This window comes from Tupaia chinensis, unplaced genomic scaffold (genome assembly GCF_000334495.1).
Source record: "Tupaia chinensis unplaced genomic scaffold, TupChi_1.0 Scaffold000075_1, whole genome shotgun sequence".
Classification (NCBI taxonomy): domain Eukaryota; kingdom Metazoa; phylum Chordata; class Mammalia; order Scandentia; family Tupaiidae; genus Tupaia; species Tupaia belangeri.
The window spans coordinates 910,985-938,891 of record NW_006159535.1 but is presented as its reverse complement, the minus strand read 5'-3'; the positions used below and the strand labels follow the sequence as shown (position 1 = coordinate 938,891).

The window sequence follows — 27,907 nt, the reverse complement described above, 5'->3', positions numbered from 1 at the left end:
GGGACCCGGTGGCTTAAACTCATGCTGGGCGTGTGTGCATGCATGCCCAAGATCCCAAGAGGAGAATGGAGGAGAAGGGATTGCGGCATGGCCATCCCCCCTTGAGAGGGTGATTTCTTCCTTTCTCTCTCTGTCTCTGTCGACTTCATGTGCCCTACAGCAAAAACTTCTCAAAAAAAAAAAAAAAAAAAAGGTTTGGGTTGGGGGGGGGGCAGCGGATTATAAAGGACTTTGTGTGTTCTAACAGGAGAACTAGCTTTCAAGATATTTGCTCTGGGGGGAACCAGCAGTTAGCGTAATGGCTATGTCGCTGGATTCCCACGTAGTCAACCGCGGTTCGTGTCCTGGACCCGGTGGCTTAAAACTCACGCCGGGCGGGTGTGCGTGCGTGCCCAAGATCCCGAGAGGAGAATGGAGGAGAAGGGATTGCGGCGTGACCATCCCCCCTGGGGGTGATTTCTCGCTTTCTGTCTCTATGTCTCTCTCTCTGTCTGGCGAGCGCACGCGCCCTACAGTGAAAATCTCTCCAAAAAAAAAAAAAAAAAGATATTTGCTCTGGGATTTAAATCCAGGCACACTCTGGGAACAAAGTTAGTGTTATTTCTTGAATATATTTCTTACCCTACCATTCTTAGAGACCATGAACTTTCCTCTGTGGATTGAGATCAGAACTATCCATGTACCATTAACCCCAGCTGCTGGACATGAGGAGGGTGGTGGGATAGCAAAGGTGTTTGCTGGCAGAATCAGAAACATCATGAATTATTCTGTATGTGTGAGGGATTCCACACCACACCCATAACCATCTGGTCTTTCTGATTCCATGTTATTCTCTGAAAGAAAACTCTTGACCCTTTCATTAGGTTGTCTGTTACCTATAAAATAAAAAAAAGAGGGACCAGCAGTTAGTGTAATGGCTATGTTACTGGACTCCATGTAATTGACCACGGTTCAAGTGTGCCCCAGATCCCGAGAAGAAAACGGAGGAGAAGGGATTGCAGCATGGCCATCCCCCTGGGGGGTGATTTTTTGCTTTCTGTCTCTCTGTCTCTCTCTGTCTTTCTGGTGAATGCATGTGCCCTATAACAAAAACCTCTCCCCCAAAAAAGAAAATTTTAAAAAAGATATGATGGGGACCAACAGGTGGCGGGTGGTTAAGGTGCTGGACACTCCCATGTGACCAACCATGGCTCCAGTTTTAGATCTGATGGGTTGCTTTCTCTCTTTCTCTCTCTCCCATCAAACTAAAATAAATGAACAAATAAAGTTAAATAGACAATTATTTAAAGAAAAGACATTATCGCCACACATCTTAAAATTACCTTAAAACTAGCTCACAAGTTACTAGCCATTGTAAAGATAGCCTTTCTATATGTCCTGTTCACCTGAAACTCCCATTCCAAAAAAGCCTTCTGTGACTTTACCTAGCTAGTTTCATAAGTAGGGGGAGGATGGCAGAACTCTTGTCACCGGAGCCTTTAAGGTGTTTCAGGTCATGGTATGTTACATCGTATTCTTACCCTTCCAAGTGGGTCATAAAGCTGGCTTCAGATTCTGGGCTTGCGAACAGCACTGCTTCTCTATTCCTGACCCTGCCACTTGACGTACCTCTTGTTCATTCTTGTGACAGTTCTAGGATATAAAGTCCTTTCTCCACGAAGATGCTGGTGGCAAGCCAGCATTGACTTGCATGTTCCCAGTTTGTGTCTTTCCCCCCACGAGTAGATGCAGTGACAAAGCAGATCTCCTGGATAAAAGGAACAGGTTGAATCCGGGGTAGTATGAGTAAGAAGTGTGGAAGTGGATGTCAGACTAGGGATTTGTTTTGACTTTGTTTCTCTTTGACGCTGACTTGCTACGTCCTCCACTAGGCGGTAGGTCCGTCTTCCGTGATGGATGGTTTCCTCTTGTGTACAGTGAAGAGGTGGGACTTGATGTGCTTCAGGATTCCTTACAAAATGAAAATTAAATAACTTCCCTGGGATCAAGAGCACAAAAGCAAAAGGAGCATTCTATTGTCTTTATTAGGATTCTGAAATCTAACAAAGGAATTTTAATGGACTTTAACTTAGGGAATAGAATTGGGATAGCATGTCTTTTTTGGGGGGAGGGAGAGGTTTTTGTTACAGGGTGCGTGCGCTTGCCAGAAACACACAGAGAGACAGAGAGAAAGTGAGAAATCACCCCCCAGGGGGTTTGACCATACCACAATCCCTTCTCCTCCATCCTCCTCTCAGGATCTTGGGCACGCACGCATACGTGCCTGGCGTGAGTTTAAGCTGCCAGACCCGGGACTCAAACTGGTCGACTGCATGGGAGTCCAGCAACATAGCCATTATGCCAACTGTTGGTCCTGAGATAGCATGTCTTGTCCTTGAAGCAAACTCTCCCTTTTCCTGCCCATAAGAAGTTTGTATATACATCCCTCAAAGAAATTACAAGTTTTCCTCAAGAAAAGCAATGAGGTAATCGCCTTAGAAGGGTCATAATATGAGATTATGGGTCAGACTGACCTGGTTGTTAAGGAGGCTGGATTCCACATGGTTGACTGTGCAGTTCAAGCCCTGAACCTGATAGCTTTAGACATATCCCAGGCATAATGTATGCCCAAAATCCCAAAAGGAGGGAGAAATGGAGGAGAAGGGATTGCTGCATTACCATTCCCTATCGGAGGTGCTTTCTCACTTTTCCTCTCTCTCCCTCCCTCCCTCCATCTCTGTCTCTTTGACAAAATTTTAAAAATAAGTTTTAAAAAAGGAGGTTACAAGTCTTCATTACACTTTTGTTTGAATCACAAGGTTTAAAGTGACTGCTAGGTGTTACCTAATCCAACCTACTATCTAAACAGCGCTGCGCTAAAACTGCCCTAAACAGATACTTCTTTGTTTTAAAAAAAGGGGAGGAGGAAAGGACAAGGCAGAGACCAAAGACCTGAATGATCTGACCATTCATAAATCTTGCTCTGTGGCGATGGATATGTAAAGAAAAAAGAAAGAAGAAGAAAAACTCTCAAGAAGGAACCTTAATCAGAACTAAAAGAAAAAATGAGGATGCTGAATAAAAAAGGTAAAACTACCTCATTATAAGCATTAAAAACTCATATGACTGTTAAAGGGGCATGTTATATTTTGGAAAATAAGACCCTCAAGGGTCGGTCCTATAGCCTAGTGGTTAAGGGAGCCACATCCCACAGGGTGGACTATAGTTTGAATCCTGTGGCTGGCAGCTCACACACATACCAGGCACCTGTGCTTTTGTGCCTCAAATCTCAACAGGATGGATAAGTGGAGGAGAAGGGATTGTGGTGTAACCTTGTCCTGTTGGGAGGTATCTTCTCTCTCTCTCTCTCTCTCTCTCTGTATATCTCTGGTTAGAGCACGTACTTACAGCAATTAAAAAAAGAGAACCATTGTAACAAAGATGAAAATTGCAAAGCATATTATTAACTCAAAAGTTTTTTTTTAAATAAAGTAAGCAAAACCAAAAAAATCACTATCTCCGTTTATTAGAACATTTCTAGAGCATAACAGTGCTTATTGCAATAAGACTTTTTTTTTTTTATTTCATAAGTTCAATTAGAAAACATCAGGTTATCCTTGAAGGTAATCTACCTGTTTTCCTTCTTTTTTTTTTTTTGCCAGAAAGTACATACGCTTGCCAGAGAGCTCCTTTAACAGCTAGTATTCTATTTTTTTAAGTGCAAAAATGCAGGACCAGCAGTTAGCGTAATGGCTATGTTGCTGGACTCCCATGTAGTCGACCGCGGTTCACATCCCGGACCCGGTGGCTTAAAACTCACACTGGGCGCGTGTGCGTGTGTGCCCAAGATACTGAGAGGAAAATGGAGGAGAAGGGATTGTAGCGTGGTCATCCCCCCTGGGGAGTGATTTCTCGCTTTCTGTCTCTCTGTCTCTCTCTGTCTGTCTAGCGAGTGCACGCGCCCTATAGCAAAAGACCTCTCAAAAAAAGGCAAAAATTCATCATGTTGGGGCCAGCAGTTGGCGTAATGGCTATGTCGCTGGACTACCAGGTAGTCGACTGCGGTTCCAGTCCTGGACCTGGTGCCTTGAACTCATGCCAGATGCGTGTGCGTGTGTGGGTTCCATCCTGAGAGGAGAATGGAGGAGAAGGGATTGTAGCGTGGCCATCCCCCCTGGGGAGTGATTTCTCGCTTTCTGTCTCTCTGTCTCTCTCTGTCTGTCTAGCGAGTGCACGCGCCTTATAGCAAAAAAACTGTCCTAAATAAATAAATAAATAAATAAATAAGGCATCATGTCTTTCCAGACAACCTAATAGTATAGCCACTATAAAAAGCAATTGAGGAGTTCTTCAAAAATTAAAAATAGGGACCAGTAGATGGTGTAATGACTACATCTCTGGACTCCCACGTAGTTGACCACAGTTTGAGTCTTGGACTGGATGGCTTAAACTCATGCCAGACACAAGTGCATGGGTGCCCAAAATCCTGAGAGGAGAATGGAAGAGAAGGGATTGCAGTGTGGCCATCACCCCCCTGGGGTCGATTTCTTGGATTCTGTCTCTCTGTCTCCATCTCTCCAGCAAGCACACACACCCTATAACAAAAAATAATTTAAAAAATAATTAAAAATAGAACTACAATATGATCCATCAATCTCACTACTAGATTTTATTATAAGAATTTGAAATTAGTATATTGTAGGCATTTGCATTTCCATGTTTATTGAAACATTATGCACGATAGCCAAGTTATGAAATCCATAAGCTCCTCTCAACAGATGAATGGATTAAAGAAAATGTGGTATAATTACACAAAGGAACACTACTCAACCTTTAAAAAGAAGAAAATTATGTCATGTGCTCTATAGCAAAAATCTCTCATAAAAAAAGAACCCAAAGGGACCAGCAGATGGTGTAATGGTTATGTTGCTGAACTTCCACATAGTCATTTGTAGTTCAAATCATATACCCAGAGACTTAAAACTCATGTTGAGCGGGTGTGCCTGTGTGCCCAAAATCCTGAGAGGAGGGTGGAGGAGAGGCGATTGTGGCATGGCCAACCTCCCCGGGAGGATGATTCCTTGCTTTCTGTTACTGTCTCTCTGTCTCGCCAGTGAGCACATACACCCTATAGCAAAAATCTCTCTCTAAACAAAAATAAATAACTCAAAGCTTGCTTTAAAAAATTTTTTTTAAAGTTTTTGCTATAGGGGCATGTGTGCTCACCAGAGAGAGAAAGAGAGAGTGAAAGCGAGAAATTCACCTCTCAGAGGGGATGACCATGCCACAGTTCTTTCTCCTCCATTCCCCCCTTGGAGTCTTGGGCACACACGCATACACACCTGATGTGATTCTTTAGCTGTTGGGTCTGGGACTCAAACCTTCATGCCACCTGCTGGCCCCTAAAGCATCTTTTAATCACTGCCATGTTCCCATCCTCTTCTGTTTTGCAGAGGTAAGTATCATGAGTCCTGCCAGCCCATTTTTTATATTTCTGTGTACATGTCAGATTTCCACCATCAATATGTAATATTGAGTGCTGCTTTTAATTTAGTTGTTTACTCATGATAGAGTATGTGTGTGTTTGTGAAAGTAAGAAAGAAAGCTATAGAGACGTGCGCTGTCCACAAGGTCTGGTCATGCCATGATTCCTTCCACCATTCCTTCAGCCATCGGATCTTGAGTACTTGAGCACAAGCCCGGTAGAGTGTTGTTTTCATTTACATCAAAGGTATAAGCCAAGAAATTGCTTTTCTTCACTTACCATTATATTTTTGAAATAGATCCATGTTGATAATTTATAGATCTAATTCATTTCTTTACCTAGTATGGAGTATTTCCTCATAAAATTATACCACAGTAGATTTATCCATTTCTCTAGAATAGAGTTTAGATTTTTCAAAATTTTATTTAAGGGACCCAGCAGGTGGCATGGTGGTTAAGGCGCTGGACATTCCCACATGGCCGACCACGGTTCAAGTCCTGCACCTGGTGGCTTGCTTTTTCACTTTCCCTCTCTCTCTGTGTGTGTCTCTCTCTCATCAAGTTAAAAAAAGAATGAGTAAATTAATGAATAAAATTCAAATAAATCATAAAAAATTTATTTTAAAAAGTTAATAGATTTTTTTTTTCTTTTAGAGTAATTTTAGGTTCCCAGTAAAAGTAAGCAAAAAGTACAGGCATTCCCACTTGCCCCACCCCTGCCCCCACACATACAGCCCCACTACCATCGACATCCTGCCTCCTGGACATTTGTTACATGATGCATCATGGTCAGCAGAAGTCCATGGTCTGTATCAAGGTTCATTTTTTGTGTTGTATATTGTTTGGGCTTGACAAACGTAAAAGAACATGCATCCACAATAGTAGTTACATACGAGGGAACCAGCAGGTAGCGTAATGGCTGTGTCGCTGGACTCCCACGTAGTCGACCGCGGTTCGTGTCCCGGACCCAGTGGCTTAAAACTCACGCCGGGCGTGTGTGCGTGCGTGCCCAAGATTCCAAGAGGAAAATGGAGAAGGGATTGCGGCATGACCATCCCCCCTGGGGGGTGATTTCTTGCTTTCTGTCTCTATGTCTCTCTCTGTCTGCCTGGCAAGCACACGCGCCCTATAGCGAAAACCTCTGAAAACAAACAAACAAACAAAACCACTCAGAGCATGTGTATCTGTGTGCCCAAAATCTTGAAAGGAGAAATGGAGAAGGAACTGCAGTCTCACCATTCACCACGTGGAGGCAGGAGGCACGGGGCAGGGCATGCTTTCTTGCTTTCCTTCTCTCCACCTCTTTCTGGTGAACACATGTACCCTCTAGCAATTTTTTTAAAGGAAGAAATAAAGGAAATTGGGCCAGCTGGTGATGTGTTTAAGGTGGCTGGATCCCACATGGCCCACTGCGAGGCTTGAGTCCCAGACAGGGCAGCTTGAACACACCCAGCCTGTGTGTGCGTGCCCAAAATCCCCAAAGAAAAGTAATAGAAAAGGGAATTGTGGCATGACCACCTCCAATAGGGTTCCCCTCTGTCTCTGTCTCTCTCCAGGGAGTGCCTGTGCCCTCTGGCAAATTAAAAAGAAAAGAAAAAGAAAGAGAATTAAATTTTTAATTTAAATGTCCAAGAAGTAGTAGGCTTCAGGGTAGGCTTAATTCACTGCTCTAAAGTCATGGAAATGGATAGTGGCTTTTGGAGAGGGTTCAGAATCTTTACAACACATGTTTCATCTTATGGACAAACACCAAGCAACTGAGAGTGTTTTCCTGAAAACTATGTTGTGAAGAATTACTCATATTTTTCAGTAGGAATGCTACAATGAGTTAATGACATCTGACAGAATGAAGGGAGAGGAGATGGGAGACAAGAAGCCAATGCAGAGGTCTCTCAAATCCAAACCGAAAGTGGGGAGAGTTCCCAGAAGAACGAAGTGATCCTTAACGTCAAAGGCAACCAGAAGGGTTCAGGATAAGGCACACATGCACCTCTGCTTACCTTTAGGAGAGCAGTTTCAATAGTACATGTGGTTGGACAATAGTCAGATGGGTTAAATGAAAAAAGAACTGGAGATTGAAGGTAGTAAGCACATTTCTGAGGTGCATAGGTTTATGAAATTGGTAGTTATTACATGCCAGAACTGATTTTATTATATTCAGTTGTTTTTGTTTTGTTTTGTTTTAATTTTATTTATTCATTCATTTATTTTACTTTGAACAGAGAGAGACACACAGAAAGAGAGAGAGGGAAAGTGAGGAAGCCACCAGGTCTAGGACTTGAACCGTGGTCTGCCATATGGGAATGTTCAGCACCTTAACCACCACGCCACCTGCTGGCCTCTATATTCAGTTGTTTAAAACCCACATTAAATCTAAGATTAGACTACATCTGAATCAGTAAAAATGTAAAACCTAAAGTAAACCATATCCACCAAATGATTATAGCCCCTGATCTTAAGTAGTAAGTTGTAGTGCCATTAATCTAACTTTTATCTCATTTTCATCAAAACAACTAAGAGACCGCATTAGGCACTCACACGAAGTGAGTCTCAGTATGCCATGGTTCTCAGACTCGGAACCATGAGTCTCAGTCTGTCTCGTCCTGATCAGAAGCACAGCATCACCTGAGAACTTGATAGAAATGCAAATTCCTGGGCCCCATCGCAGACTTACTTAATCAACAGTTTGGGGACCAAGACAGCGAAGTGTTTAGCAAGCCCACAGGTCATTCAGATGCACACCCACATTATTGCATTGTAACAGCACTTTCTCGTTAAATAAACCACATAGCTATTAAGTCACTAATCCACTTGGTCTGCTTGACCTAGATTCTCTCATGCCAAGCCCTTTCAAGTGGTCAGGATGGACTAAAAGTCTCTTAAGTGTATTATGGACCAGGCTGGCCAGCTGTGCCTATTTAAAAAGCTCTAAGCTAGAAAAAAAAGAACATTTTTCACAAAAAAATTCTTATGAAGTCAGTATTCTGCTCAAAAAGAGGACTTCCTCTCCCTAACCCCTAATTCATGGCTTGAATTTTGAAGTCTCCAGGCACCCCGGAGTCCAACTCCTAACACATCAAAACTGCATACAGTAATTTTTGACATTTGTCTGTGAGGAACATACTGTTTTGCTGAATTTTTACTTTCTACTCATTTGCAACACCTTTGCTGCAAAAATTCTTCCCTTCTTGTAACAGTTTATTTTTGCATCCATTATATTGCTCCTTTATGTATCATGTATCAGTCAGGTTCCTTATAAAGTTTTCTTCATCTGGAATACGGTCTTCTCTTGCCCAGTTCTCCCTTTCAGCCTTGTGTTATTTAAGGTCTTTATTTAAAAGTCCTTTTTTTTTTGGAGAGATTTTTGCTATAGGGCACGTGTGCTCGCCAGACACACAGAGAGAGACATAGAGACAGAAAGCGAGAAATCACCCCCGCAATCCCTTCTCCTCCACTCTCCTCTTGGGATCTTGGGCACGCACACACGCACACGCGCCCGGCGTGAGTTTAAGCCACCGGGTCCAGGATGCGAACCGTGGTCGACTACGTGGGAGTCCAGTGACAAAGCCATCACACTAACTGCTGGTTCCCATATTTAAAAGTCCTTAAAGTGTAGCTTCTGCATATATTATCAACGTGCTCTCAGAAAACAGACTAGCCAGTATTTGCATGTCATAGAACTGACTTTCCTGAACCTGTGCTCACTACCCAGAACTCGCTCCTGCTTTCTTTGTAGGCTGTGGTTTGGTCCTGGTTATTTCTGCTGGTCACCTTGTGTAATGGGCATGAAGCTGGGAGTGGCAACCTTGTATTGGCCAAGTCCACCTGTGCAAGGGAAGCAGGTCTAAGACAGAACCCCACCATATAGGCCAAGAATTATTTTGTTTTTTTTTTTTAAGAATTGTGTGATTTGATAGGACCAGCAGTTGGCGTAATGGCTGTCACTAGATTCCCACATACTTGACTACGGTTCAAGTCCCAGACTTGGGGCTTAAACTTATGCCGGGTGCATGTGTGTGTGCATGCACATGCATGCTCAAGATCCCGAGAAGAGAATGGAGGAGAAGGGATGGCAGTGTGGCCATCCCCCCGGGGGGTGATTTCTCACTTTCTGTCTCTCTATCTCTGTCTTTCTGGTGAGCGCACGTGCCCTATAGCAAAAAAAGAAAAAAGAATTGTGTGATTTGATAGGACCAGCAGTTGGCGTAATGGCTGTCACTAGATTCCCACATACTTGACTACGGTTCAAGTCCCAGACTTGGGGCTTAAACTTATGCCGGGTGCATGTGTGTGTGCATGCACATGCATGCTCAAGATCCCGAGAAGAGAATGGAGGAGAAGGGATGGCAGTGTGGCCATCCCCCCGGGGGGTGATTTCTCACTTTCTGTCTCTCTATCTCTATCTTTCTGGCGAGCGCACATGCCCTATAACAAAAACCTCTCAAAATAATAATAATAATAATTGTGTGATTTGAGGGGACCAGAGAGTGGTGCAGCAGCAACACAACACTCTGCAAGCCTGACCCAGATGGGAAGTTCTGAGTTTGCACTCTGAGACCTCCCTATACATGCCAAGTGTCCATGTCCATGATCCTGGCTGGCTAGAAAGCTGGGGTAGGATTATAGTATGAAGACCCTGTTAGGTGCCTCCCTCTTCTCATTCTCTCTCTCTCTCTCTCCATGTCTCTCTTGTCATGGAAGAAATAAGTAAATAAACTTAAAAAAACAGATCATCAGAAAAGCCATAATGTCATTTTTCTATGTTTTTTTTTGGAGATGTCATCACCATAGGGCACGTGCGCTCACCAGACAGACAGAGAGAGACAGAGAGACAGAAAGTGAGAAATCACCCTCCAGGGGGCATGGTCACGCCGCAATCTCTTGTCCTCCATTCTCCTCTCGGGATCTTGGGCACGCACGCACACGCGCCTGGCGTGAGTTTTAAGCCACCGGGTCCGGGCCGCGAACCACGGTCGACTACGTGGGAGTCCAGCGACATAGCCATTACGCTAACTGCTGGTTCCCATTTTTCTATGTTTTTCTATGCAAAAATGTGCCATGACTTTTCTGACGACCCAGTAATTGTGAGATTTCATATTGGTGAAACTGGCCGAGAACCTTGATTTTTTTCAATGTTTTTAAAATAAAAAATTAAAAATGCTGTTTAATAATCAACATTTATTTATAATAAAAATTATGGATGTGGTTAATCTGCATCATCAATTTCAAGGCATTTCTTATAAACCTTAAGAATGGTATCTTTTGGGGAGGGTGGCAGGTGGCATGGTGGTTAAGGCACTGGACTCCCACAAGGCTAACCACAGTTCAAGTCCCGGACCTAGTGGCTTGCTTTCTCTCTTTCTCTCGTCAAATTGAATAATAATAATTAATAAATAAAAATAAAATAAAATAATTATTATTTTTTAAAATGATATCTTTGGGGCCAGAAGATGGCATAGTGATTGAAGTGTTGGACTCCCACATGGCCAATGACTGTTTGAATTCCAGACCTAGTGGCTTGAAACTCATGCCAGATTCATGTGCATGTGTGCCTAAGATCTAAGGAGGAGAATGGAGAAAGGATTGTGGCATAGCCATCCTCCTTGGGAGGTGTGTGTGTGTGTGTGTGTGTGTGTGTGTGTGTGTGTGTGATTTCTCACTGTCTATCTCCCCAGTGAGTGCATGCAACCTATGGCAAAAATTACGAAAAAAAAAATACTGTTCATAGGAAGCAAGATCCTATATGGCCAATTGTGGTTTGAATCCCACTTCAGTGGATTGAAAAACATGGTGTGTGTGTTTTGCAATCCTTACAGGAAAGAGAAATATAAGGAAAAGGTTTGTGGCATGACCTGCTCTTGAGGGTGCTTTATTTCTCTCCTCCCTCTCCCTCTCTCGTTTTCTCTCTCCCTGGCAAACACGTACACTTTCTGGAAATAAGCAAAAATAATAATCCTTATAAATCATTTGGTTTGAAAAGAGAGGGGAAGAACATTTTAAAAAGCTCATTTAAAACTACATCTAGTACATTTGTTGATGCGTATTTAATAAATGTAATTTCTTCTAAATTGAACAACCAAGATTTCTCACTTCCTTCTAAATTCATCCAAATTTCCAAATCAGCATCTTGTTTTCTGCTATGTAAGCCTTCCTTGAAGTCCTAAACTTGGAATATTTTATTTTAAAGACATTTCTATTGCAGGATTAAAAACCCACTAATTAGTGCTATACTAATTAGAAAAGTGAAACAGCTGGAAAGAAACACATAACTCTCTTGTGCTTTTGCTGATTGGACTCCAGTGAAGAATCTCATTTGCTCAAGGACTCAGCAGAGCTCAGGAATATTTTTCCAGATCTAAGATAAATTAAAAGGATGAAGACTTTCTTTTCAATTGTTAATTATTACGTACCGGTTCAAACAATAACTGTCTAAAATGTATTACTACCAGATTGGACTTAACCTCTGTTGCCAGACTTCCACAATTTTTCCTGCTCAAAGAGAACATGTCTAATAGATGATAATTTCCAGTATTATATACCTCCCGATGCATCATTAGGATTATAGATGGGAACTTAATCAAAAAATTTTACCTTCTTCAAAACTCAATATGGGGGCCAGCAGGTGGCTTGGTGGTTAAGGGCACTGGATTCCCACATGGCCAACTGCAGTTCAAGTCCTGGACCTGGTGGCTTGCTTTCTCTCTCTCTCTTTCTCTTTCTCTCTCTCTCGTGCGCGAGTGCACACTGTCCTTCTCTGGTCAATTTAAAAAATAAAGTTAAATAAAATAATTTAAAAAAAACAGCTCTCAATATGTAAATGTTTCACAAATAAATTAAATACAAATTCTGAAAATAGAGATTGGTACTTCTTAAAAAGATCCTATGTCTGTATATGATATTTCTAAAATGTCGATCTCAATACTTTAATCTTAGAAGAGTGTTCTTGGTAGAATAAAAAATTGTATTTATATTATGAAATTTTTGTATTGTGTGTAAAGCACAGAAGAGAGGAACAGTAGTTGTTTATCCCAGAGAAAAAACACTTTCTTTGCAATTATTCAAAACGCTGTTGGACTTCTGCAAAATAAGGAATTAACGTTAACAACTAACCTACTTGCACTGTCCTTGATAGAGAAGTTCTAAAATTAATCAGTGGTGAGTTGTAAACTTTAATATTATCTACATGTTAGAATGATTGATTTATAGTTAAATGTCAGTCAAAATTAACCAGAATCTTTTGAGATGGAGTATTTGATTAACTTATGTTTTAATTAGTTAAGTATTAAAAAGAAAGCCCTTTCTGATGAAAGTCTTTTAATATTTACATATATTTCATGACTTCGTAAATCCACTTTAATATTTCTTTGACAGTGAAGAGTCTCATCTCTGCTATAGTCCACATTAGCAATGGCAAGTGTTTATGTGCTGTTTAGTCTGTACAGAGGCCATCTTCTCAGTTCGGAGGCTGATTTTGCCTAAAAGGCAATCATGGCAAAGATTTCTATTTGGGTATATGACATACTGGTTTTAGTTTTGGTTTTGGTTTTACCACCTGCTGGCCCCTTTTCTAACCATTTTTCAGTTTAAAGTTTTATGGTGTTCAGACTGTTGTGCAACCATGACCACCATCCATCTCCAGGATCTAGATAAATCCTAATAACACTTGGTCAAGTTCCGAAAAATAATACTGTTAATAAAAAAATGCTGTTGGGACCAGCAGTTAGCGTGATGGCTATGTCGCTGGACTCCCACGTAGTCGACCGCGGTTCGTGTCCTGGACCCGGTGGCTTAAAACTCACGCCGGGCGTGTGTGCGTGCGTGCCCAAGATCCAGAGAGGAGAATGGAGGAGAAGGGATTGCGGCGTGACCATCCCCCCTGGGGGGTGATTTCTCGCTTTCTGTCTCTCTCTCTGTCTCTGTCTTTCTGGCAAACGCATGCACCCTATAGCAAAAACCTCTCAAAAAAATTAAAATTAAAAAAATTTAAAAATGCTGTTAATATCTGATCTTCATTATATTCCATGCATAGATTAATTTATAGACTTAAAACTTTCAAGCCAAGCACAATATATATCCTTCCATCTCCATTCACTCATTCATTCATTCACTCAACAAATATTTATTTATTTTCTGGCACTAGCAGATGATGTCTTAGTCGGGGTGCTGGATTTCCACATGGCTGACTGAGCTTCACTGAGGTTCAAGTCCCAGACTTGGTGGCTTGAAAATCACAACAAATAAATAGATAGATAAATACATACATGTAAAGAGAAAAAGCTTATTTCTTTCATAAGAGTGAGAGACAGAGAGAGAGACAAGAACCTTGAACAGGCATGATCCACCTCCAGCCTTCTCAGCTTGCAAACCCTCGGTGTTTACAGGGTAAGTGGGGAACTGAACCTGTGATCTTCCCTATTGATCCAACATCACTTGAGCTTGAACAGCACATAACTACCATGCTACCCAGCTGATCTGACGATATTTATTGAGTACCTATTGCACAAGGAACTCTGCTGGGCACTAGAGATGGAAGTGAACTGAAGTACTGTGTCTAGTATAATGGATCTTAGGAAAGGGAGATAGAAGTGAAGCAAATAATTGCACAAATAAACAAAATTACAAAATTTTAAGTATTAGCAGGCACATGGTCATGGGGTGGGCATATATTTAATGATTTTTATTTAACCTAGGGGGTTCAGGAAGCCTTCCTTGAAGAAGTGATAACTGAGCTGACTCTGGAAAATACATCTAGGTTGCCTTCAGTAGCTGCCAGCTGGCTTCGTACAGACCCTGAACGTTTCTTAGATTTGTCTCAGAGAATGCACCTTTTACCTTTTTTTTTTTTTTTTTTTTTTTAGTAATTGTATATGGAGCCTTTCATTCATTTTATTTCCCAAGTAGATCTTTTTCGTTTATAGGAAAGTTACTGATTTTTGTACATGAAATTTGTAACCAGCTGCGTTTAGGATTTTCTTACTGTTTTTGAGGAAGTGCATTCTCCAATTCTTGTACGTTTTGCCTCAGACAATATGATACGAGGGGCCAGCAGGTGGTGTGGTGGTTAAGGCGCTAGATTCCACATGGCCAACTCCTCAATTCAAATCTCAGAGCTGGTGGCTGAAAACATGCCGGGTGGGTGTGCCTGTGTGCCCAAAATCACAAAAGGAGAAGGGATTATGGTGTGGCCATTTCTCTTTGGGGGTGATTTCTCACTTTCCCTTTCTCTTTTTCTCTCTGGCAAGCACACATGCTCTATGGCAAAAAACTGTAAAAAAGAAAAACAAAACAAAAAGCCCATTGTCAGTAACTCTTCATTTAGAAACCTTTCAAATAGGTTTCACAATTCTGTTTTTAAATTTCAATGTACTTGAATTTTTTTTTTTTGAGAGATATTTTTGCTATAGGGAGAATGTGTTCACCTAAAAGACAGAGAGACAGAAAGGAGAAATCACTCCTCAGAGGAATGGGCATGCCATAATCCCTTCTCCTCCATTCTCCTCTCAGGATTTTGGGCACGCATGCACACACACGCCCAGCGTGAGTTTTAACCCACCAGGCTCGGGACTCAAACCATAGTCAACCACGTGAGAGTTCAGTTACATAACCATTACACCATCTGCTGGTCCCCAGTGTACTTGAATTTTTATAGGCAACAAATGTACATCATTTTCAGCAATAAAAAAAAATCACAAAATGGGGGAATCAGCAGTTAGCAGAATGGCTATGTCATTGGACTCCTACGTAGTCGACTGTGGTTCGCATCCTGGATCCGGTGGCTTAGAACTCACGCTGGGCACGTGTGCGTGCGTGCCCAAGATCCTGAGAGGAGAATGGAGGAGAAGGGATTGCGGCGTGACCATCCCCCCGGGGGGTGATTTCTCGCTTTCTGTCTCTCTGTCTCTCTCTGTCTGGCGTGTGCACGTACCCTATAGCGAAAACCTCTCCAAAAAAAAAATTCACAAAATGGCATAAACCTTTCCAAATATGTGCTTTCAAATTATACTTGCTTTTGATAAGCAATTACTTTTCATCCCTTCTTAAAAGGTCACAGTTACCATGAAGGAACAAAGTGTTCTTATTTATTTTCCCAGAACTATCAACATTGCATTCTCCTGAGAGCCACTTGTTAACACAAGAAAGGTCAGAAATAAGGAAGTGGGAAACACTTTTGTTTTTGTTGTATAATTTATCTTCACTTTGGTAGCTCGTGTATTTTGCCACCAAATACCCACTAGTTATATGAACATTTTTCAAACCCATCACATAGATTAGTGAAAGTATTGTAAGAGTCAGTAGGTGGCATATTGGTTTAGGCACTGGACTCCCACATGGCTGACCAAATTTGAGTCCCAGACTTGGTGGCTTGAGATTTATGCCAGGCATATGTGCATGTGTGCCCAGAGTCTAGAGGGGAGAGTGGAAGAGAAGGGATTGCAGCATGGCCAGGTCCCCTGGAGGGTGATTTCTCACTTTCTCTCTCTGTCTTTCTCTGTGTCTCTGGTAAGCGCATGCACCCTGTAGCATCTCTTTTAAAGAGAGATTTTTTTACTATAGGGCACATGCACTCAGCAGAGAGATGGAGAGAAACAGAGAGACAGAAAGCAAGAAATCACCACTCCACCCCACTCCACAATTCCTTCTCCAGTCTCCTTTCGGGATTTTAGGCGTGCAAGCACACGCATCCAGCGTGAGAGTTTTAAGCTACTGGTTCTGGGACTCAAACCACGGTTGATTACATAGGAGTTCAATGATGTAACCATCACTGCATTTGCTGGTCCCTTAAGTCTAATTTTTATTAAAACAACTAGAGTGGTTATATCATGTTGGAATTTGTATAGCCTGGCTCCAACTTTCTTTTTATAAAAAGTTATCAGTGTGGGGCTGGCAGGTGGCATGGCAGTTGAAGCACTGGACTCCCATGTGGCTAACCACAGTTTGAGTCCTGGACCTGGTGGCTTGCTTTCTCACTTTTTCTTTCTCTCTCTCTGCTAAAATTAAAAAATAACAATAATAACAAATGGATTAAAATAAATAATTATTTTTTAAAGTTATCAGTGAAGAATCCAGTGACTTTATATCGCATAGGTTATTAGTACTGTAATTATATTCCAGAAAATTAATTATTTTTTAAAGAATTATTTTATTATACTCTGGTTTCTCTTCAGATCGCATAAACTTTCCCCTTTTACTAAAGATTTCTGTGGAGAGGACCAATTCTGAGTCTGAACCCAATTTTTTGAGGCCCTGGTCTTACATAGTTACAGTGTTAAAAGTAGATGTTTTGGGGAACCAGCAGTTAGCGTAATGGCTACGTCGCTGAACTCCCACGTAGTTGACCGTGGTTCGCCTCCCGAACCCGGTGGCTTAAAACTCACGCTGGGTGCGTGTGTGGCCGTGCCCAAGATCCCAGGAGGAGAATGGAGAAGGGATTGTGGCGTGACCATCCCCCCTGAGGGGTGATTTCTCACTTTCTGTCTCTATGTCTCTCTTTGTCTGTCTGGTGAGCGCACGCGCCCTATAGTGAAAACCTCTCAAAAAAAATTATTATTTTATTTATTATTATTATTTTTCAAACATGCTCCAGGGCACATGAGCTCACCAGAGACAGAGAGAGAGAAAGAGAAAGTAAGAAAGGAAGCCACCAGATCCAGGCCTCAAACCATGGTCGACCATGTAGGAGTCCAGTGCCTTAACCACCACACCACCTGCTAGCCCCTCTAGAAAATTAATTTAATCTGGGGCCAGCAGTTAGCATAATGGCTATGTCACTGGACTCCCATGTAGTCGACCGCAGTTCAAGTCCCAGACCCAGTGGCTTAAACTCACGCTGTTTGCGTGTGTGTGAGTGCCCAAGATCCTGAAGGAGAATGGAGGAGAAGGGATTGCTGCGTGGCCATCCCCCCGGGAGGTGATTGCTTGCTTTCTGTCTCTCTGTCTCTCTGTCTTTCTGGTGAGTGCACATGCCCTATAGCAAAAACCTCTCCCAAAAAAAGCAACAAAAAAAGGGAAAATTAAATTAAATTAAATCAACATAATTACTCTGCCCTCCCTCCCCAAATCATAATGTTTTGTTTTGTTTTGTTTTGTTTTTTTGAGAGATTTTTGCTATAGGGCACGTGCGCTCGCTAGAAAGACAGAGAGAGACAGAGATATAGAAAGCGAGAAGTCACCCCCCAGGGGGGATGACCACGCCGCAATCCCTTCTCCTCCATTATCCTCTCGGGATCTTGGGCACATATGCACATGCACCCAGCGTGAATTTAAGCCACCAGGTCCGAGACTCGAACTGCAGTCAGCTACATGGGAGTTCAGTGACATAGCCATTACACTAACTGCTGGTCCCCCCAAAATCATAGTTTTGTTTTCCCGTAAAAATGGTTCTCATTAAAGAAATAATTTATAACTCTGGAATATCACTTAATGAATTACAAGAAAGAAAAAACAGTGCTTACTATATCTCATTATTGACTCAGAATTTAGAGAACATAAGTTAAGACATAATTAGAACACTTTAACTTTCATCCAAATGAATGAGAACTTCCCACACTGCATAATTTGTTCTGGTCCTTGTTTAACTTTTCCACAGTGTTTTCTGAGCAGATTCCCTTTAGTACGTGTCAACTAAAGAATATATTTCAGTTTGTCTTTTCTTTTCTTTTCTTTTAATTCTGTACATTATTTTAGCTATTTTTTTTTTTTTTGAAGAGGGTTTTTGCTATAGGTCAAGTGCACTCTCCAGGTTGTTGCTATAGGTCAAGTGCACTCTCCAGAAAGACAGAGAGAGACAGAGAGACAGAAAGTGAGAAGTCACTCCCCATGGGGGATGGCCATGCTGCAATCCCTTCTCTTCCTTTCTCCTCTTGGGATCCTGGGCACACACGCACATGCTTGATTTTAAGCCACTAGGTCCAGGACTCAAACTGCAGTCGACTACATGGGAGTTCAGCAACATAGGCATTACGCTAACTGCTGGTCCCTATTTTAGCTATTTCAACTGTGGCCAGAAAGAAATGTTTCCCAGGGGTCTATATACTGTTTTTTTAAAAAAATTATATATTTTATTTTATTTGTTATTATTATTATTATCATTATTATTTTAAAATCTGACCAGAAAGAGAATGGAAAACTGAGATAGCAAGCTACCAGGTCTGAGACTTGAACTGTGGTCCAGCCATGTGGAAGTCCAGTGCCCCAACCACTATACCACCTGCTGGTTCCCTGTGCCCTAACCATTACACCACCTGCTGGTCCCCTATAAGGTTTTTTTTGTTTTTTTTTGGGTCTGCTGAGGTTTTTTTTAAGTTTTTGCTTTTTCTTATTAAACAAAAAGACTCAGGAGAAAAAAATTAAAAAACTAACTTGGGATTCTAAACATTTATCATTTAATTTAGTGAAATTATATAGAGTTGGATTCTGTATCATTTCATTTTAAATATATCAGGGGAAAAGACTGCATCATATTCCAGATGCATAGATTTTTTTTTTGGAGAGGTTTTTCCTATAGGTGTGCTCGCTTGTCAGAAAGACAGAGATGGATTGACAGAAAGTGTGAAATCATCCCTGAGTGGATGGCCACACCACAATCCCTTCTCCTCCATTCACCTCTTGGGATCTTGGGCACGCACGCATGTGCACCCGGCATGAGTTTAAGTGCCGGGTCCGGGACTCGGATCATGGCTGACTGCGTGGGAGTCCAACAACGTAACCATTATGCCATCTCCTGGTCCCTAGATGCATAGATTTTTAAATACTCAACTAATAATGATTTTAGCCCTCTTTTTCCTATATAAGAGAGAGAGGAAAAAGAAGACAGAGCTAGGTAATTTCAACAGTGTCTTGCTGTGTTGTTATCATACTGTCCCAACCTCCCAATTAACTAGGATTTCAAGTCTGCTCAACTATGCTTGGCATGCTCTCGTTGACTTGGGAACTGAACCTGGGTTTCCCATGCAGCTTCCAACCTCCCAAGCAGTGGTGCTACTTGTGTGCCACTATGGCTGGTTTAGTGATGTGTTTTTTTGTTTTATCATTCAGTCACTGTATATTGTTAATGCAAGTGAAATGAATTTTCCCAACATGAATACACTGTGTAGTAGTCTAGTTAAAGATATTCTCATACACGCCAACAAATAATTTTCCATTTTTGTGTCACTTAAATGTTTTCATTTCTTTCTTTTTTCCCCTTGATTCTCTTTCTCTCACTCTTCCCATTTCCCACCCTCCTCCCACACTGTCTCTAGTATCCACAATTGCTTAGTATGCTTTTATATCTTCTAATCTTTCAGTTTCTGCCATAGAGTGCAGATTTTCAGTATATATTGAGTGGGGAAATACAATACCTCTCTTTCATAGTTTAGCTCGCTTACTTAGCAATAAATCTTCCATATTGGTCCACTTTCTATCAGATGCAGGATCTCATTGAGTTTTTTTTATGGCTGAGTAATATTCCATATATATATATATATATGCCACATTTTTTCAATCCACTGTTTGTGGACATTTGGGTTGGTTTCATGTCTTAGCAATTGTGATTAATGCCACAATAAACTTGGATGTGCAAGTACTTTTCTGACTGAGTGTGTTCCTATTCTTTGTGTAGATACCCAGGAGTGGAATTGCTGGATCATATGGTAGTTCTATTTGTGGGTTTTGAGGAACCTCCATATTGTTCTCCATAGTGGCTGTAGTAATTTTCATTCCCACTGACAGTGTAGTCAGCCACCTGGGCTCCAGTTGCCTTAACCACCAAGCCATGGGTTGGCTTTTATTTATTAGCCATCTTTTATTTATTTTATTTATTTTTTAATTTAAAAAAATTGCCTAGGGCATTAGGTGGCCTGGTGGTTAAGGTGTTGGACTCCCACGTGGCCAGCCACAGTTCAAGTTCTGGACTTGGTGACTTGCTGCCTCACTCTCTCTGGTCAAATTTAAAAATGATAATAATAAATTAAAATTTTAAAAACTGCCAGTGAGTATGTTCACTTACCAGACAGAGAGACAGAAAGCACCGCCCCCACACAGGACATGGTCATGCTGCAATCTTCTTACCTCCAGTCCTCCATCCCATCAGGATTTTGTTCATGCACACATGCACACATGCTTCTCAAGCCACCAAGGCTGGCACTTGAACCATACAGTTAGCCGTGTGGAATCCAGCTTTCTGTGCACAGCGCTTAACCACTGTGCTACAAGGCTGGCCCCAGAAAATATATTTTTCATAAAATATTATTTACCTCAACATATAATGGGTTTAATATTATTATTTAAAATACGTAAATACACATTTTACATTTTTTGTTTTAATTTCTAATACAGTAGATATACTAGGTATAACCCACATAAAAGCTCTTTGGGATTCCCAGTAAGAGTGTGTGTGTGTGTGTGTGTGTGTGCGTGTGTGTGTGTGTGTGTGAGAGAGAGAGAGGAGTTTAGATAGGATTTTACTGTATGAAGATTTTTGTGCCTACCCTCTTGAGTAGCTGGGACTACAGGCATATGCCACTGTACCCAGCTTTTTAGAGTGGGCCTGGAATCAAACCTGGGTCTCTCTTGTGACCTCAGCTTGTCAAGCAGCAGTGGCTAATGCATGCTACTGTGGCTGAGTGGGTCTTCAATTCCAAAGAGTATAGAGGGCTCTGGGGACCAAAAAGTTTGAGAACTACTAGTCTAGAACACTCATCTTCCTTCACGTTCTTTCTCTCCTTCAGTATTAACACATTATATCTTGTACACAGAATTTGTGTGCCTGTATTATCCCCCCCACTTGAAGAGATTCATTATATTCACCATAGTATTCAGTGGTGCTTTGCATATATTAGACGCTCAATAACTATTGGGTCATCAGGAAACTCATGACCCATTTTTGCATAGAAAAACATAGGAAAATGCGTCATGATTTTCCTGACAACCTAATATCAGCAGGATTTTAAGAATCAATGTTACTGTTCCTGACAACCTAATATCAGCAGGATTTTAAAAATGAATGTTACCATCCCAGTCTTTTTTCAGGTTTGCTCTCTTTTTCAAATTTATCTTTGACTGTTCATCTTGGTTTTTTGTTTGTTTGTTTGTTTGTAAATTTGCTACATGGCACATGTGCTCTCTGGAGAGAGAGAGAAAGTGAGAAAGCATCCTCCAAGACAGAGCCACAACTCAGTCCCTTCTCCATTCTCCTCTTGGGACTTTGGACACCCCTGAGCATGTACCTAGCAAATTTCCCAAGCTCTGGGTCTGGAACTTGAACCCCTCAGTTGGCCATGTGGGATCTAGCCTCATTAACCTCCATGCCACCAGATTTCCCTCTGCTGTTCTTTTATATATATATATATATTTTTTTTTTTGAGAGGTTTTCCGCTATAGGGCGCATGCGCTCGCCAAACAGAGAGAGACATAGAGACAGAAAGCGAGAAATCGCCCCCGGGGGGGATGGTCACGCCTCAATCCCCTCTCCTTCATTCTCCTCTCGGGATCTTGGGCATGCACGCACACACACCCAGAGTGAATTCTAAGCCACTGGGTCCGGGACGCGAACCGCGGTCGACTACGTGGGAATCCAGCGACATAGCCATTATGCTAACTGCTGGTTCCCTCTGCTGTTCTTTATAGGGAAAATAAACTCATCATTTTCCTTTCATCACTAAAATGTCTCAGATGCATGTTTTCCCCTCGACATTATGTCAAGTATAGCGACTAATCCAGAGTAGAGACCTGAGGAGGAAAACAGGCCAGGAATTCAGTTTTGCATCTTCCTAACATGCACATGAATCTTACAGGTATTACCACATTCTTCCTGCTCAAGTGTCTATGGAGCAGGTGTAAACACACGCCCATGTTCATGCTCACGTGTTTATCCTACTACCACCTTATCTTCCAAGAACTCAGCCGATAAACAGGTACAGACACCTCTACCTGTGTTCACGCTCACGCCTTTATTCCACCTACCACCCATCTCCCATTAACTCGGGGTCACACCTTTGCAGTCAGGTTGACTGCCTCCTGTTCCCACATGCTCTTTCTCAGTGTTATTCTCTCTGCACTGGTCACTCCTACTACCTGGCTAGACGTTATCTACCGTTCAGCCCCAATTCAGGCCCCATAGTCTCTGTATTCTTTAATCTTTAATCTCGTATAATCATAACAAACAGGTACCCGAAACTGTCAGAAACTGAGCTAGAAATGGGCGATGAAGAACTGAATCAGGGCCAGCCTCAAAGCCTAATGGTTAAGGGAGTCAGAGCCCACATGACTGACCATGGTTTGAGTCCTGACTCCAGTGGCTTGACAAACACCAGGACACATGTATGTACATGCCTAAAACCTGTATAGGATGAAGAAATGGAGAAGGAATTGTGATATGACCACACCCATTGGGCAGTATTCCCCCATCTCTAGCAATTAAGAAAAAAAAATGAATTGAATCATACACAGTCCCTGTTCTCTTCAGGAATGTATCCTACAGGGCAGATAGACATGACCATTGCGAGCATTATGTTCCAAGCATTTTAAACAAAAAATTTTAAATCTTTTTTTTCCCCCCCACACAAAAGAGAGTGTGTGCCTGCACACAAGGTGGAGGGTGCGGTCCACAGGGCCTTATCATGCTGATCCCTCTCCCAAAACTCCAGCTTGTTAGGATCTTGGGCACCCACGCACCTGGGTGTGTTCATATCAACTCGGGTCTGAACCCACGTTGGGCAATGCTGCTTCCAGCACTGCAGATCAGTACGCTGCTGTCTGTACCACTGAGGCCGAACCTATTGTGAGCACCTCAAATGCATTATCTCATGTGGTCCTCGTAGTAACCCTCTCAGGTCAGCAATCCTATTGCTCCCGCCTAAGACGTGAAGTGGCCGAATGCTGAGTGGATATGAAGCCTGCCCTGCGACATCTCTTGAAGAACTAGAGTCCTTAGATCCTCAAAGCTGGCGGTCTTAATCACTCTTGTAAAGCTTCCCAACTGAAATAGAAACTGAGCACAAATGGGCAAAGTGACTAGGTGCAAAGCAAAAAAAAAAAAATAGCCTTTGTTTCTGGGAGGCAGGAGAAGGTAGGACTGAAAAAGTTTTGTTTCCTTCTGCACAGCCACACACACAACACACACACACTCTCACTTTCCCTCTCCCTCTCTGGTAAGTTACATGCCCTATAGCAAATTAAAAGAATAAGAATAAAAATAAATAACATTAAATAAAAAATTCTTTAGAAACAAAAAAAAAAACTGGAAAGAAAATAAAGGTATGATGTGGAGATTTCAGCTCTACTATTTAGGCAAAAGAGAACAGGGAAGCCAGAAACATTTTTGTTAATCTTTTTTTTCAAGGTAATATGTTTACAGTTTTAAAGCATAACACATGTACTTTTATTCTTTGGGGAATGCAAACATATTTCGGAGTATGATAATTATTTGAGGGTTTCCCTTCCACTGGCCGCATTTTCTCCAGGTCTTTTTAAATTTGTTTAGACATGATCCTGAAAGGCACATCCCTCCTCTACCTGCCTCCGTTCCCCAGTTGTGTTCACCCGGCAGCGATCCTCCTCTTGTCTAGCTGCTTACCTCAATTATAGTCATATTTCTAAACAGTGTTCTCATAATTCTTAGATTTACTAATTTTAGTTGTTGCCGCTCCATCACAGTGGATGAGGACGTTGTCCCGGCTCAGGCCCCTTGTTACTGTGCGTGCTGTTTGGACCTTCTCTGCAGGTCTAGGATAACAGCTTCATGGTGCACATCTCAGCCTGTGTTCTCACTCACTGTTTTTGGCAGGCAGTGGAGACTCATGTCCTTCTGTTTCTGTTTTCTTTATTCCATTTTTTTTTCTTTAGTTTTCTATAGGGTACACACACTTGCCAGAGAGAGAGAGAGAAAGTGCATTTGGGGGCAGGGGTGGGGGGAGGGAAATGACCACACGGCAATCCTTTCTCTTCCATTCTCTTCTCAGGATTTTGGGCACACACGCACATGTGACCAGCATGTTTTTCGAGTCACCAGGTCCAGGACTTGAACCACACAGTTGGCCATATGGGATCCACTGCCTTAATGACCATGCCTCTCCTTTGTTTTTCTCTACTCTCCCAGATCTCATATTAATAGAACTTTAATTAATTCTCTCTCTCACACATTGATGGATGTGAGAAGGAGAGCGAGAAAGAGATAGGTATTTTTGACAAGGTCTTGCCATCTGATGATCCTCCTGTCCAGGCTAGTTGGGACCACAGTTGGACAGTATGCTACCCAACCTATTCTAGGTTGACCTAGTAACTGAACCTAGGCCTCCCATGTAGCTGCCACCACCATGCTTTGATACTCTGCTTGTACCCCTGCCGCTGGGCTGATACATTCTTTTAAAAATTTTTTTCAGGGCTGGTAGGTGGCGTGGTGTTTAGGTTGCTGGACTCTCACATGACTGACTGCAGCTTGAGTCTGGGACTGGCGGCTTGCTTTCTCATTCCCTCTTTCTCTTTCTGTCTCTCTCTCTCATTAAATTAAAAGATAATAAAATTAAATTAAATTAAAAGATAATAATAAAATAAGTCTTTAAAAAATATTTTTTTCTCAGACTAGACTTGTGACATTGGTTAAAGAAGCTGGATCCCATCCCTGTGGCTTGAAAAATGTGCTGGGGGCTCGCGGAGTGGTTAAGATGCTGGATCCCACATAGCCAACCGCGGCTCAAGCCTCGAACCTGGCAGCATGAAAATCAAGCTGGGATCATGTTTACATGCCCCCGAGAAAAACAATACAAGGGATTGTGGTGTGTTCATTCTCCATGGGGAAGTATTTTCTCACTTTCCCTCTCTTTTTCTCTCTCTCCAGCAAGCACACATACTCTATGGAAAATTTTAAAAGAAAGAAAAGAAAAAAAAAAGAAAACATGCTAACATGTGTGCATACATGCTCTACATTCCACAGGATGGAGAAATGAAAGAGAAGGGATTGTGGCCTCATCGTGTTTTTTTTTTGGGTGTGTGTGCTCACTCTCCTTCTTCTCTCTCTCTCAACTGCATATGCCCTCTATCCATTAAAAAAATAATTTTCTCCTATATATCTTTGGTTTTTATTCTTTCTATGAGATTACTTTTTGTTTCTATGAGTTCTTTCTGATAAATACATAGCAATATACAAGATCTTTGAAAGTTTGTGAAAAATGCATATTTTGAAAAACTATGTGGGACCAGCAGTTAGCGTAATGGCTATGTTGCTGGACTCCCATGTAGTCGACTGCGGTTCGAGTCCTGTACCCAGTGACTTAAACGCATGCCAGGCATGTGTCCGTGTGTGCCCAAGATCCCGAGAGGAGAATGGAGGAGAAGGGATTGTGGCATGGCCATCCCCCCTGGGGGGCGATTTCTCTCTTTCTGTCTCTCTGTCTCTCTGGCGAGTGCATACGCCCTATAGCAAAAACCTCTCAGAAAAAAAAAAAAAAGAAAAGAAAAGAAAGAAAGAAAAAGAAAAACTATGTATGCATTTTACAATTTTTGCATCAACTTTAAGTTTTCCACAACTTTTTGAAGTACTCTCACATACGTTATCTATATAATGTATAACAATTTCTTTCTTGTTAACCAAAGTATAATTATATATTATATACTTACATAAAATTAATATATATCAGAAATATATTATATATGAGAAATGCATAATAAGTTTTGTCACTTATTATATAATATAGAGTATATCAAGTACCATACATATATACATATACCTGTTATTATTTTGGAAATGCAAACTCTTTTCAATATAATAATTATTATTTTAATGTTTTCCTTATGTTGACTCTATTTTCTCCAGGTCCTTTTCTTCCATTTATTTGTTTTATCTGTAAGTTATCTTCAGATGTCTGGGATCTTTGTTTATTTTGAGAGCTGAGGCGCTGTGAAATGGAAGAGTGGTACTGAGAATGCAAGCGTTTTGAGTACAGACTCTCAGTCCTATTTCTAATGCCGACTTGTGGACTTGGTGCCCATCAGGACTGAGCTGTGAGGAGTTCTTCAGAACTAATTCGTTTGTTGGTCGTTAGCATTTCCAATTTTTGTTCCTTAAAATTGCTACTTCCTGCACCCTGTGTAATCAATTACCACTCTTCCATCCAATTCCCATCTTCTATAAGTTCATTAAAATCTCCTTTCTTCTCTCCTTTGCTTTGTCCTTCTGGGTTACTAACTTTTAAAAATTATTTTATGATCATTTTATGAAATATTACTTCACTTTTTTAAACCAAAAGTCCAATAGAATCTTTAAGTAGGAGTTAAGGATTTGTTCTTTTTTATTTTTTTTTTTTGGAGAGATTTTCGCTATAGGGCACGTGCACTCGCCAGACAGACAGAGAGAGACAGAGAGACAAGCGAGAAATCACCCCCCAGGGAGCATGGTCACACCGCAATCCCTTCTCCTCCATTCTCCTCCCGGGATCTTGGGCACGCACGCACATGCGCCCGGCATGAGTTTTAAGCCACCGGGTCCGGGACGTGAACCGTGGTCGACTACGTGGGAGTCCAGTGACATAGCCATTACGCCAACTGCTGGTTCCCAGGATTTGTTCTTTTTAAAAGGTGAAATATTGGGGGATTAGTAGATAGTGTAATGGCTACATTATTGGACTCCTACTTAGTCGACCGTGGTTCAAGTCCTGGACCTGGTGGTTTAAACTTCCTGCCAGGTGCATGTGCGTGTGTGCCCAAGATCCTGAGAGGAGGATGGAGGAGAAAGAATTGTTGTGTGCCATCCCCCCTGGGGGTGATTTCTCTCTTTCTGTCTCTCTGTCTTTCTCTGTCTCTCAAGTGAGCACATATGCCTTATACAAAAGAAACCTTTGTCAAAAAAAAAGGTTAAACTTTGGGAACCAGCAGGTGGCATAGTAGTTAAGGCACTGGACTCCCATGTGGTTGACCACAGTTCAAGTCCTGGACCCAGTGGCTTGAAACTCATGCTGGATGTGCGTGCATACATGTCCAAAATCCTGAGAAGAGACTGGAAGAGAAGGGATTTTGGCGTGGCCGTTTCCCTTGAGGGGCTGAGGGAGGCTAGATATCTCACTTTCTGTCTTTCTGTCTCTTTCTGTCTCTTGGGTAAGCACATGTGCCCCATAGAAAAAGGTCTCTCTCTCAAAAAAAAAGATGAAACCTTGGGGATTTCATAGAGAAAAGGATGGAGAGGGGACATGGAGCAGATGAAGCTGGTTTAGAACTGCTGTAAAGTGCAAGCAAACCGTGTGAAAGGCTGGATTCGGGCAACGTCAGCAGGGAAAGTGAAAGGACATGGAAATGCTTTTTTCTTCCTTAGATAACTCTCAATGTTTAACCGAATGCAGAAGGTTAAGTTGAGGGTCAGATAATTAAAACTCGTCGTGTTGGGATAGTGAAGCTGCTGAGAGGGAAAACAGGAGGGGAGAAAAATGTGGAACTTTGAGGACACTTCCGTTTAGGGGGTAAAAAGGGACTGAAAGAG

At 41.8% G+C, this 27,907-nt stretch overlaps 1 protein-coding gene and 1 non-coding gene across 2 annotated transcripts in view; both read left to right on the top strand.

The window, feature by feature from the left end:
• WDR89 (WD repeat domain 89) overlaps window positions 1-27,907 on the top strand; it is a 137,154-nt gene that overhangs the window by 61,136 nt on the left and 48,111 nt on the right. The window lies entirely within an intron of this gene.
• Window positions 16,609-16,723, top strand: LOC114006177 (U5 spliceosomal RNA). The gene has a single exon (XR_003547934.1). It is a non-coding gene; the product is annotated as a U5 spliceosomal RNA (small nuclear RNA).